The 12496-nt window shown below is 39.8% G+C and overlaps 2 protein-coding genes across 27 annotated transcripts in view; one reads left to right on the top strand and one right to left on the bottom strand.

Moving 5' to 3' along the window:
- Nucleotides 1-12496, bottom strand: part of SYNPO2 (synaptopodin 2) — a 204459-nt gene that overhangs the window by 62398 nt on the left and 129565 nt on the right. The window lies entirely within an intron of this gene.
- LOC147371216 (uncharacterized) overlaps nucleotides 1-12496 on the top strand; it is a 360632-nt gene that overhangs the window by 219130 nt on the left and 129006 nt on the right. For 2 of the 25 annotated variants that reach the window (XR_015165991.1, XR_015165994.1), the window contains one exon: nucleotides 8415-10126. The exons of 21 other annotated variants lie outside the window; for them this stretch is intronic. The gene's annotated coding sequence lies outside the window, so the exon portion shown is untranslated. Of the gene's footprint in view, nucleotides 1-5541; nucleotides 5931-8414; nucleotides 10127-12496 lie in introns of those variants that run through there. 2 more of the 25 variants (XR_015165988.1, XR_015165993.1) reach the window with 1 other exon arrangement.

Raw genomic sequence — 12496 nt, 5'->3', positions numbered from 1 at the left:
GCTACACTCATTGTGCCAGCACATTTGGAAAACTCAGCAGTGGCCACAGGACTGGAAAAGGTCAGTTTCCATTCCAATCCCAAAGAAAGGCAATGCCAAGGAATGTTGAAACTACCACACAATTGCACTCATCTCACACACTAGCAAAGTAATGCTCAAAATTCTCCAAGCCAGGCTTCAACAGTATGTGAACCATGAACTTCCAGATGTTCAAGGTGGATTTAGAAAAGGGAGGGGAACCAGAGATCAATTTCCAACATCTGCTGGATCATCAAAAAAGCAAGAGAGTTCCAGAAACACATCTATTTCTGCTTTATTGACTATGCCAAAGCCTTTGACTGTGTGGATCACAACAAACTGTGGAAAATTCTTCAAGAGATGGGAATACTAGACCACTGACCTGCCTCCTGAGAAATCTGTATGCAGGTCAGTAAGCAACTGTTAGAACTGGTCATGGAACAACAGACTGGTTCCAAATAGGAAAAGGAGTACGTGAAGTCTGTATATTGTCACCCTGCTTATTTAACTTATATGGAGAGTACGTCACGAGAAATACTGGGCTGGATGAAACACAAGCTGGAATCAGGATTGCCGGAAGAAATACCAATAACCTCAGATATGCAGATGACACCACCCTTATGGCAGAAAGTGAAGAAGAACGAAAGAGCCCTTTGATGAAAGTGAAAGAAGAGAGTGAAAAAGTTGGCTTAAATCTCAATGTTCAGAAAACTAAGATCATGGCATCTCGTCCCATCACTTCATGGGAAATAGGTGGGGAAACAGTGGAAACAGTGTCAGACTTTATTTTTGGGGGGCTCCAAAATCACTGCAGATGGTGACTGCAGCCATGAAATTAAAAGACGCTTACTCCTTGGAAGGAAAGTTATGACCAACCTAGATAGCATATTGAAAAGCAGAGACATTACTTTGCCAACAAAGGTCTGTCTAGTCAAGGCTATGGTTTTTCCAGTGGTCATGTATGGACGTGAGAGTTGGACTGTGAAGAAAGCTGAGTGACAAAGAATTGATTCTTTCTAACTCTGGTGTTGGAGAAGACTTTTGCAAGTCCCTTGGACTGCAAGGAGATCCAACCAGTCCATCATAAAGGAGATCAGTCCTGCGTGTTCATTGAAAGGACTGATGTTGAAGCTGAAACACCAATACTTTTGCCAGCTGATGTGAAGAGCTGACTCATTTGAAAAGACCCTGATGCTGGGAAAGATTGAAGGCAGGAGGAGAAGGGGACGACAGAGGATGAGATGATTGGATGGCATCACCAACTAGTGGACATGGGTTTGGGTAGATTGTGGGAGTTGGTGATGGACAGGGATGCCTGGTGTGCTGCAGTTCATGGCGTCGCAAAGAGTCAGACATGACTGAGCGACTAAACTGAACTGAACTTTAACTGTATAAATTCTATGGTTCTGAAAACTGAGATGATCCAAAATCAAGACTTTATGGATTAGAAGTGATAAACATAGTATAAACTAGAGTGCAGCTAACGGTCACTTATGGGGAAAATTATAATCCAGAAATCACCCCTTCAGCAGATCATGCAGGCACTACTCTGTGTAGCCCCCAGCCATATGAAAATTCCAAGTACCATTTGACAATACTTGTACTAAATGCATAGTGCAAATATAACAGCACATTCAAATTTTTATTACTTCAGCTGTAATTTGTATTCTCTATCTGCTCATAAAATTTAACATGCTAAAGACAGGAATTTCCATTTGTTCTTGATTTTCATTTGAAACTAAATATGATGACATTTCCATTTCCTCTCTATTATTACACAAACCTGAAGCAAAGAAACGGAATTACCAAGCCTTGTTTTACAGGAAAAATTATCTCCACATTAATTAAATTAGTTGAGCATAATATGGCATCTTCTAATATTTGAAAGAAATGGAACAGTCAAATGACAAATAAATGCATTAAAGTATTTTAATCAATTAAGATTCAGTATAAAATCATTTGGTGTAATTGAGCACACTACAGAACAGTCTGTATAAATTATGCTTTTAAAGGAAAAAAAAACATGTTAATTTATTCAAATCAGGGCTTGACTAATTTTACAAATTGTAAAAGAAAATTTAAGTGATACTGAGTCTCCTCCTCTTCTCATGAAACAATCTGAATTTGAATGAAAATATCAAATCAATACCTTTTTTTGAAGTGAAATGGTTTGGCATCCATCTTTCATAGTAACACATCTCTTTTACTGTTTGATCACATTTATATTTGCTAAGACTTGCTTTCATTAAGAGTTTGCTTCACCAAGTACTGAGTTGTCTCCAGGAGCAGGGACTGTTCTGGGCTTGCCTTCCCCAGGCTGGCTCCAGAGAACAGGAAGAACTTAGCAATTGAACCTCAATCTTAAAAGGCTGGTTATATGACATGCCTTGATAACTATAGAGAATCATCGGAGTCAGAGGGGCACTGAACCCATGAGGATTGTTTTAATCCAACAACAAATTGTGTATTAAGCACACAGTATGTGCAAAGTACTATACTCTGAAACATATGAAGATGTTTATGGTAGAGTTCCTGAACAAAGCTCTCTGAAGTGGAAAGCTGTTACATTATCTGCTGCAAAATTTAGTCTCCCATTTCTGTCTTTCATTTGTCTATCCTTCCTTGCCCCCACCCTTTTATCCTTCTATCCTTTTATCCGCTCCTCCCCTCCTCCTGCCTCCTCTGTCTCTCATAATGATGTTTCTTGCAGATTCTCCATAGACAACAATTACAGTTGATGGACCCAATCTACTTGTTATTCACAATGATGTGAAAAGAGATTTCTTGTGATTGAGTGTACATTTAAGATCCACTTTCACAGATTCCTTTCAGTTCAATTGAGTTCAGTCACTCGGTTGGGTCCGATTCCTCGCAACCCCATGGACTGTAGTACACCAGCCTTCCCTGTCCACCACCAACTCCCAGAGCTTGCTCAAACTCATGTCCATTGAGTCAGTGATGCCATCCAACCATTTCATCCTGTGTTATCCCCTTTTCCTCCTGCCTTCAATCTTTCTCAGCATCAGGGCCTTTTCCAATGAGTCAGTTCTTTGCATCAGGTGGCAAAAGTATTGCAGTTTCAGCTTCAGCATCAGTCCTTCCAATGAATATTCAGGACTGATTTCCTTGAGGATGGACTGGCTAGATCGCCTTGCAGTCCAAGGGACTCTCAACAGTCTTCTCCTACACCACAGTTCAAAAGCATCAATTCTTCAGCACTCAGCTTTCTTTATAGCCCAACTCTCACATCCATACACGACCACTGGAAAAACCATAGCTTTGACTAGATGGACCTTTGTTGGCAAAGTAATATTTCTGCTTTTTAATATGCTGTCTAGGTTATTCATAGCTTTTCTTCCAAGGAGCAAGCATCCTTAAATTTCATGGCTGCAGTCACCATCTGCAGTGATTTTGGAGCCCAAGAAAATAAAGTCTGCCACTGTTTCCACTGTTTCCCCATCTATTTGCCATGAACTGATGGACGTGAGTCTGAGTAAACTCCGGGAGTTGGTGATAGACAGGGAGGCCTGGCGTGCTGCGATTCATGGGGTCGCAAAGAGTCGGACACGACGGAGTGACTGAACTGAACTGAACTGATGGGACCGGATGCCATGATCTTAGTTTTTTGAATGTTGACTTTTAAGCCAACTTTTTCACTCTCCTCTTTTACTTTCATCAAGAGGTTCTTTAGTTCCTCTTCATTTTCTGCCATAAGGGTGGTGTCATCTGCGTATCTGAGGTTATCACTATTTTTCAGGGCAATCTTGATTCCAGCTTGTGCTTCATCCAGCCCAGCGTTTCTCTTGATGTACTCTGCATATAAGTTAAATAAGTAGGGTGACAATATACAGCCTTGATGGACTCCTTTCCCAATTTGGAACCAGTCAGTTGTTCCATGCCTGGTTCTAACTGTTGCTTCTTGACCTGCATACAGATTTCTCAGGAGGCAGGTCAGGTGGCCTGGTATTCCCATCTCTTGAAGAATTTTCCACAGTTTGTTGTGATCCACACAGTGAAAGGCTTTGGCACAGTCAATAAAACAGAAGTAGATGTTTTTCTGGAATTCTCTTGCTTTTTCTATGATCCAGTATATGTTGGGAAATTGATCTCTGTTTCCTCTCCCTTTTCTAAATCCACCTTGAACATCTGGAATTTCATGGTTCATGTACTGTTGAAGTCTGACTTGGAGAATTTTGAGCATTTTGAGCATTATTTTGCTAGCGAGTGAGATGAGTGCAATTGTGTGGTAGTTTCAACATTCCTTGGCATTGCCTTTCTTTGGGATTGGAATGGAAACTGACCTTTTCCAGTCCTGTGGCCACTGTTGAGTTTTCCAAATGTGCTGGCATATTGAGTGCAGCACTTTCACAGCATCGTCTTTTAGGATTTGAAATAGCTCAACTGGAATTCCGTCACCTCCACTAGCTTTGTAGTGAGGCTTCCCAAGGCCCACTTGACTTCACATTCGAGAATGTCTGGCTCTGGAGTGATCACACCATTGTTATTATCTGGGTCATGAAGATCTTTTTTGTATAGCTCTTCTGTTTATTCTTGCCACCTCTTCTTAATATCTTCTGCTTCTGTTAGGTCCATACCATTTCTGTCCTTTATTGAGCCCATCTCTGCATGAAATGTTCCCTTGGTATCTCTAATTTTCTTGAAGAAATCTCTAATCTTTCCCATTCTAGTGTTCTCCTCTATTTCTTGCATTTATCACTGCAGAAGGCTTTCTTATCTCTCCTTGCTATTCTTTGGAACTCTGCATTCAGATGGATTTATCTTTCCTTTTCTCCTTTACCTTTCACTTATCTTTTTTTCTCACCTACTTGAAAGGCTTCCTCAGACAACCATTTTGCCTTTTTTGCATTTTCTTTTCTTGGGGATGGTCTTGATCACTGCATCCTGTACAATGTCACAAACCTCTGTCCATAGTTCTTCAGGCACTCTGTCTATCAAATCTAGTCCCTTGAATCTATTTTTCACTTCCAGTGTATAATTGTAAGGGGTTTGATTTAGATCATACCTGAATGGTCTAGTGGTTTCCCCTACTTTCTTCAATTAAGTCTGAGTTTTGCAATAAGGATTTGATGATCTGATCCACAGGCAGCTCCTGGTCTTGTTTTTGCTGACAGATTCCTTTACTAACACATTTATATTTGACATGTCTGTAGTCCTTGAAGGGGTTTCCCTGATGGTGCAGCAGTAAAGAACCCACCTGCCAATGCAGGAGATGCAAGCGACACAGGTTTGATCCCTGAGTCAGGAAGTTTCTCTCCAAGAGGTAATGGCAACCCACTGCAGTATTCTTGCTTGCAAAATTCCACGGACAAAGGAACCTGGCAGGTTACAGTCCATGGGGTAGCAAAGAGTCAGATACGACTGAGCAAGTAAGCACAGCAGATAGCCCTTGAAACAAAATATACATAGTAAAAATATGAGATAATATTGTTAGCATATAAGTGTATAATCCAGATGGTCCATATGTTCCCCCAAAATCAGTATTTAAAAAATCGAAATCCATAGGAAAATACGATTGGAGGAAACATGAATTGATACTTCTGCATGAAGAGCCAAGATTGAAGAATGTAGAAGACCTGGGCCACGGATAGCCTGACACTGGTGATGAGTACAATACTGTTTTGTGCTGTACAAAGTCCAAATTGAATTGTGAACTTGATTCTGAGCAAGGTAATTGTGTGCTTATAAAATGATGAACGCACTGTGAAATCTAGATTTTGGCTTATGTCACATAAGGCTTATAGATATAAATCTAAGTACTTTATTCACTCTCTATTGTTCAGTAATTTAAAAACCAAACTCTCAGATAAAATGGTATTACTTTCAGTTTTTAAAAATATTAGTATGACTGTCGTTTTCCCATGTCCTCCATTAAAAAAATGTTACTAGTAAAATAGAAGTGTGCCTTCTGATTTGCATGTGTGTGTGTGTGTGCTCAGCCATGTCCAGCTTTATGCAACCCCAAAGACTGTAGCCCACTAGGCTCCTCTATCCATGGAATTATCCAGGCAAGGATACTGGAGTGGGTTGTCATTTCCTATTTCAGGGCATCTTCCTGAACTAGAGTCAAACCAGCATCTCCTATGTCTTCTGAATTGGTAGGTAGATTCTTTACCACTAGCGCCTCCTGAAAGTCCACCTTCTCATATACCTTAGGGTTTTTGGTATATTTTAGGAATATTCTGGCTTCTCTCTACCTTTCTTTTCATGTGTGTGTGTGAAGAGAAATGTCTATCAGCCACTTGACAGTGTAGTGTACATGACATTTTTCTACCTGGTAGAAAAAGCCAAATGCATTTCTTAATGTGATGTCTGTTATCCCTAGAAGTCCATGAATGCAATTGAAAAAAGAATAAAACAGTGACGCAACAAGGCAAAATATTAAGAGGACCAGAAGAAATATGAAATAATCTAGGTGGCCACAAAAATTGTTACAAGCACACAATAAAGGAAAGCTTGGTTGATAATAAATGTAGATTGAAAGACATGATAATTACGGAGACAGTGTCTGGGTGTGGCAATATGCTGGCTATGGCAGATTACCCTGGCTCTTATAGCTAAATGGGAAAGCTGTTAACATAATGAAATAGTTACCACCAGATGTATCTATTATAAAAATAAAATATTATGAGTATTATAATAGAAATTTTAAAATAAATAACAATTATATTTGGGGAGGATTATCTAAAATTCAATTCATTGATTTATATACAGATATTAGTGATGCTCACTAGGTCTCTAATTTATTAGTTTCATCTTTGATTATTGACATTTCTTGATGGAATAAGTACCTTAGATTATGAAGCTGTCATATTTTTTTCCCAAACATTCTTTTATTTTCTTTATAAGACTGCCTAAGTACTTGGCAGTCACATGGCTTTTCTTAGTAAACCCCAAGGCTTCCATGAACATTTTTAGAGCTTACAACGAAAGAAGTAGTTATGGAATTTCAGATATTAAAACTTTTTTCACAGCCAGAAATTTCTTTGATGTTTGGGTTACTGAACACAAATTTCCTGGATAATTTGTATTCTAGTTATGTCCAGCCTAGATAGCATATTCAAAAGCAGAGACATTTCTTTGCCAACAAAGGTCCGGCTAGTCAAGGCTATGGTTTTTCCTGCGGTCATATATGGATGTGAGAGTTGGACTGTGAAGAAGGCTGAGCGCTGAAGAATTGATGCTTTTGAACTGTGGTGTTGGAGAAGACTCTTGAGAGTCCCTTCGACTGCAAGGAGATCAGCCCTGGGATTTCTTGGGAAGGAATGATGCTAAAGCTGAAACTCCAGTACTTTGGCCACCTCATGCAAAGAGTTGACTCATTGGAAAAGATCCTGATGCTGGGAGGGATTGGGGGCAGGAGGAGAAGGGGACGACAGAGGATGAGATGGCTGGATGGCATCACTGACTCGATGGACGTGAGTCTGAGTGAACTCCAGGAGTTGGTGATGGACAGGGATGCCTGGCATGCTGCGAATCATGGGGTCACAAAGAGTCGGACATGACAGTGACTGAACTGAACGGAACTGAAAAGATCTATATAGTCCACTTCTGTTCCTAAGAGTATTTGTCATATTTCTTTTCAATGAACACTCTGATTCCATCTTGAACAACTTCTCCATAAGAATCTTTTTTTCTTTATATATTGTAAACTATAAAAAAAGGCACTGGTTAGGACATCAACTTTCACACCTTCACATTTTCTTCCCTTTAAGAAGTTGTATATTGTACCGCTGATAGTGTCAGGGTGAGTGTGGTTGGAGTGGGTTGCTGCTTCCCCTTCCCCTCTGCTCAGAGCTTTCTCTTGCTAAAGAAGAGGACACCTTTGCCTTTCTGGTGCCCCAGGGCCTCTGGTTAAAGGCTCAGACAACCCACCTTCCCTCCATAGACACACAGTGGGCTGATGCTTTTTTTGCTATCAAACAATTCATTCTCTTTGTAGAACATAATAATTATAGTCGCTGAATGCTCCAACTGGATATGTGTTCCTAGACTAGCTTGGTGTTAATGTTATTTCAAAACAATGATTTAGTTGTTCAGTATGTGCTCCTTGCACATATTATTTTCCAAAGGTATTTATTTTCTGTTTTAAACCTTGCCTTGGTTATAAAGAAAATTGATTTTTAATAGTTCTACAGACAGGCAGACCCAGGAACACTGAATTCTAAGTCAGGAATGGAGAAAGCCAAGAAACAACATAATTTGTTCTGTAGAATTCCTTAATGAGTCATGAATTTGTGGGAACAGTTCTCTCTTGAAGTAACGGTGAGGGCAGGAATGAAAACAGGAAGACTAGTTGAAAAAAAAAGACATGAGAACCTCCCAATATCATTTCCTATTCTCCACGCCAAGCAAATGTCCTTTATTCACCCTTGCAGGACACCAGGTACAGCTGACGGTGGGTGTGCCATAGGGAAAATGGAAGCTTACGTGAAAGATTAACCACTAGATCTTAAGACAACCTCCCCTGCCCCAGCCACATTTCTGCCTGGGCTCCTGGAACTCTGGCATCTGGACTTTATACCCTTCTAGAAGGAAAGTAGGAGATTCTGATTAGCCAGGAGCTTTGCCAAGAAATGGCCCCACCTGTTCACCTACTTACTGTAGCAAGAAATTGGTCTTCTAACCTAAGGAAAATTTCTATTACAAGAGATACCCAAACAAGCAAGAAGCAAACATGACAACTATGCTGGGAGGGGGAAACATCAAAAAGTTTGTCAGTGATATCTCCAGAGTGATATGGAATTCATGAAACAGAAACAGGATGCTACAGAAAAGAATGAGAAAGACTCTCGGCAATTAAAAATACCACAGCTCAGTAAAGAATTTATAATGTTGAAGAAATTTTCTAGAGTATCCTAAAAACTAACAGGTTTAAACAGCAAGACACAGATGAAAACAGAAGAAAAAGGCTACGAAGATTAGATAACACATACTAATAGTTCAATGTATAAATAACAAATTTCAGAATGAGAAAACAAAGAGGATAAATGAAATAAATTATCAAATAAGTAACTCAGGAAAATTTCCCATAATTGAAGTTCATGCTTTCTAGTTCAAAAGGACCCACACAACAGATGAAAATACACCCAAACCAAGGCATGTAATTTGAAATTTCACAAAAAACTTATGTTTCCAAGAGAAAAAGTTACATGCGAGAGATGAAAAAATCAGAATGGTTTTGGACTTCACAAGAGCATGGGAAACTAAAATATAGACTGAGACCTTCACAGTTCTGAGAAGTATTTCCAGCTTAGAAGTTTGAGGGTAGAATAAATACAGTATCAAATATACTGGATCTCAAAAAACCTAGCTCCCATCACTCTTTCTTAGGAAGCAGTTAGAGAAAGTGTGTCAAGAAAATGAGGAAGAAAAACCGAGACATGGAATCTAGGAAATAAAGAATCAACTCAAAAGAGAGGAAAGTGAATCTTCAGGATGATTGAGAAGGGAGATTCCAGGAATTAGCTGTAAACCTGGCAAAAAGAGCTACCAGTCCAAATCAGAACAGGTCAGAAGACTCTAGGCAAGACGTCTCCAAAACAGATAATATTGATAGAGTTACTAATATGTCTTAAAATACCATAAGGTTTATTTAGACAGATGCAGAGAGTTTGGGGGTGAGTTAGTGATAAATACATAGCGAACTAAAAAAGAAAGATAGCTGTTAATTCTAAGAAGAAAAAGTTGTGAAAGAAAAGAAAAAGTACTCATAGCATACTCTATGGCTTAACTTCATAATACAAGCCTTAGATATTGATTCAACAAAATATGACGCAATTATATTCGGTGGATGGAGTAGAGGGAAGGAGATTATGTGAGCTTGAGGCAGGGAATGGTAGGGGTAACATCTATGATCTTCATTCTCCATAGTCCTGGACAAGTGGATAATGTTTACAACTAAAACGATAAAGAAATTGCACAATAAATGTGTATTTTATAAATAAGGAAACAGCCAAAGGTTAAAATGTCACCTTTGGGAAATCTAGAATTGATTGTTTTTCATCTCCAAGTCTTTTATAAATATTTGACTCTTTAAACAAGGTGTGTGTAACTTTGATAAGGATTAAAAGCTAAATTCTAAAAAGCATCGTGGCTTTTGTCCAAGTTTTTGTATTTTTAATATTCTGGTTCTCAGGTATACTGGATCTGAGTAACCTGTGAATCTGAACTTTGTAAATAAAAGTTGTCTTGATTTACTCAAAATTCCACTGTAGAATATTAAATAATCTGTGGGATTTATGGACATGAAAGGTTAGCTTCTTGCCTAATTCTTCAGTGAACTATGAGTATTTAATTAAGGAAAATGTTGAAGAGCTGAGTTTTGTTTTTTTTTAATATCTGTCCTTAATCTACCAGCCAGTATCAAAACACGAATATATATAAATATATAAATGTCCTTGCACTTTATCTGTAAAAGACTCTGTTCTAAGAGTTTGAGGTGAGGCAGTTTTTCTTTTTCCTTTTGTTCTCCCTAGTCAATTGATCCATTCTTCCTTTAACTGTACATGGAAGGGCCAGGATGCTGCACAGTTTCAAGGGGCCTGCGTCACATTGCCCACCAGGCTCCTCCATTCATGAGATTTTCCAGGCAAGGGTACTGGAGTGGGTTGCCATTTCCTTCTCCAGGGGATCTTCCTGACCGAAGGAATGAACCCGGGTCTCCAGCATTGTAGGCAGACGCTTTACCATCTGAGCCACCAGGGAAGCATGCATCACATTAGACACATGTTAATGACACCCCTTGTGGGGCACCAAGTCAAGGAGAAACAAATGGTGGTTATGAAATGAGAGTGACTTTTGACCTCTTGAGAGCAAAGTGTAAGGGCAGAGACCAGTGTGGAATACAAATTCTACAATAGAGAGCTCAAGAAAATTCTACTTCACTCGTTTCAAATCCTAGACCTAACTTATTTGTGCCCTAGCGAATGACTTCAGAGTTTTGGTGCTCAGAGATTTTCTAGGTGTATGTCTCAGCAGCATTGAGAGAGAAGGAAGGGAAGGAGGGAGGGGAAAAAGGAAGGAAGAAAGAACAAGAAGACATAGACCCTCTGCGCACATGACATCACTGAATTCTAAAGGTGGAATGAAATGTTTTAATGAAATCAACTTGCTGATCTTTGCTTCCTCTCCCTCCTGTCCTCCTCCCTTCCCCTTTCTCCTGGAGTCTAGCCCTGGCAACTCAGACGATGATGAAGTCATAGGCTCCAAAATATGGCCATGGTATGAAGGCAGCAGCACAAATTTTTAGACAGCATTTCAGCACCACACTGCAGGGCCGAGAAAGGAACCTTGTGTAATGTGAGCAGCTATGAGCTTGTGCTATTTTATTAATCCAGGGTGTCTATCTCTGGGGGTTGCATTACCTGTAGGTGTGTGTGTCTTTTGCAGTCTCCTGTTTTATACGACAGTCATCAAGAAGGCTTCCTTTTCTCAGACAAGCCAAAAGGAGAGTGGAGATAGCTCAGTATTAACCCTAACTCTGGGGTTCTCACCTTTGAGCAAGGTCTTTGACATTAAAAGCAAAGCAAGACTGAAACGACCTCTGACATCCCCTGCTTCTAGATTCGGCTTCTGTGTGTGTCAGTCTCTTGCTCCTTCTCACCTCATTAAGTCGCCAAACCTTGCTACCTGCAAGGAAAGATTGATGGAGTGATAATGGGGTGTCTCTCCTCACACAGCAGCCAGTGCTCTTCCACTTGCTTATTAAAGGAGGCTGGCTTTTCCTCCAGGGGGACCCACATTCTGGAGCTCCTCCCTGTTAACAGACCATTCTTCAAAGCTCTTCAACTTCTTGCCAGATCCCTCAAAGGAAAAATAACTTCTTGGGCCACAACATGGAGGTATTTAATGTCTCTACTTCAAAACCTTGTAAACACGCCAAGCAGCAGTGCAAAAGCTGAGAAGTAGGTGAGAAGAAAATTCTTCTCTGTGTGTAGAATCTGGTTTGCGTTTCCCAGAATGTCCATCCTGTGTTCAGATTGGATGTTTCCTTCAGAATCCAGACCAAAGGGCTGTTCCTCCTTCATGGAGCCTTTCCTATGATTACCCCACTTTACCTTCCAGGCAGGAGTATTTGTAGTCTGTGAACTCAATAAAAATGGCTTTGAGGGACTTCCCTGGTAGTCTGGTGGCTAAGACTCTGCACTCCCACTGTAGGGGGCCCAGGTTTGATCCCCAATCAAGGAACTATTAATAGATTCCACTTGCAACTAAGGCTTGGTGCGGCCAAATAAACAGATAAATATAAAAATACAAAACTTTTTTTAAAAGGAGTTTTAAAAAATGACTTTGAGTTTGTCTTCTGGATAACTGCATAACTTTTAACTATTAGAAAACATATTATCTCCCCTTCTAAACTGTGTCTTGACAAAAACAGGAAACTCATTTAATCTCCCTACTATCCAGACATAGTAAATTAGTAATAACAGTGACCACAGCTAAACCATTTTTGCCATAT

This window comes from Bos grunniens, chromosome 6 (genome assembly GCF_055505025.1).
Source record: "Bos grunniens cultivar Pamir isolate PY7600 chromosome 6, Bosgru_T2T1.0, whole genome shotgun sequence".
Taxonomy (NCBI): Eukaryota; Metazoa; Chordata; class Mammalia; order Artiodactyla; family Bovidae; genus Bos; species Bos grunniens.
This window is presented reverse-complemented; position numbering and strand designations above follow the sequence as displayed.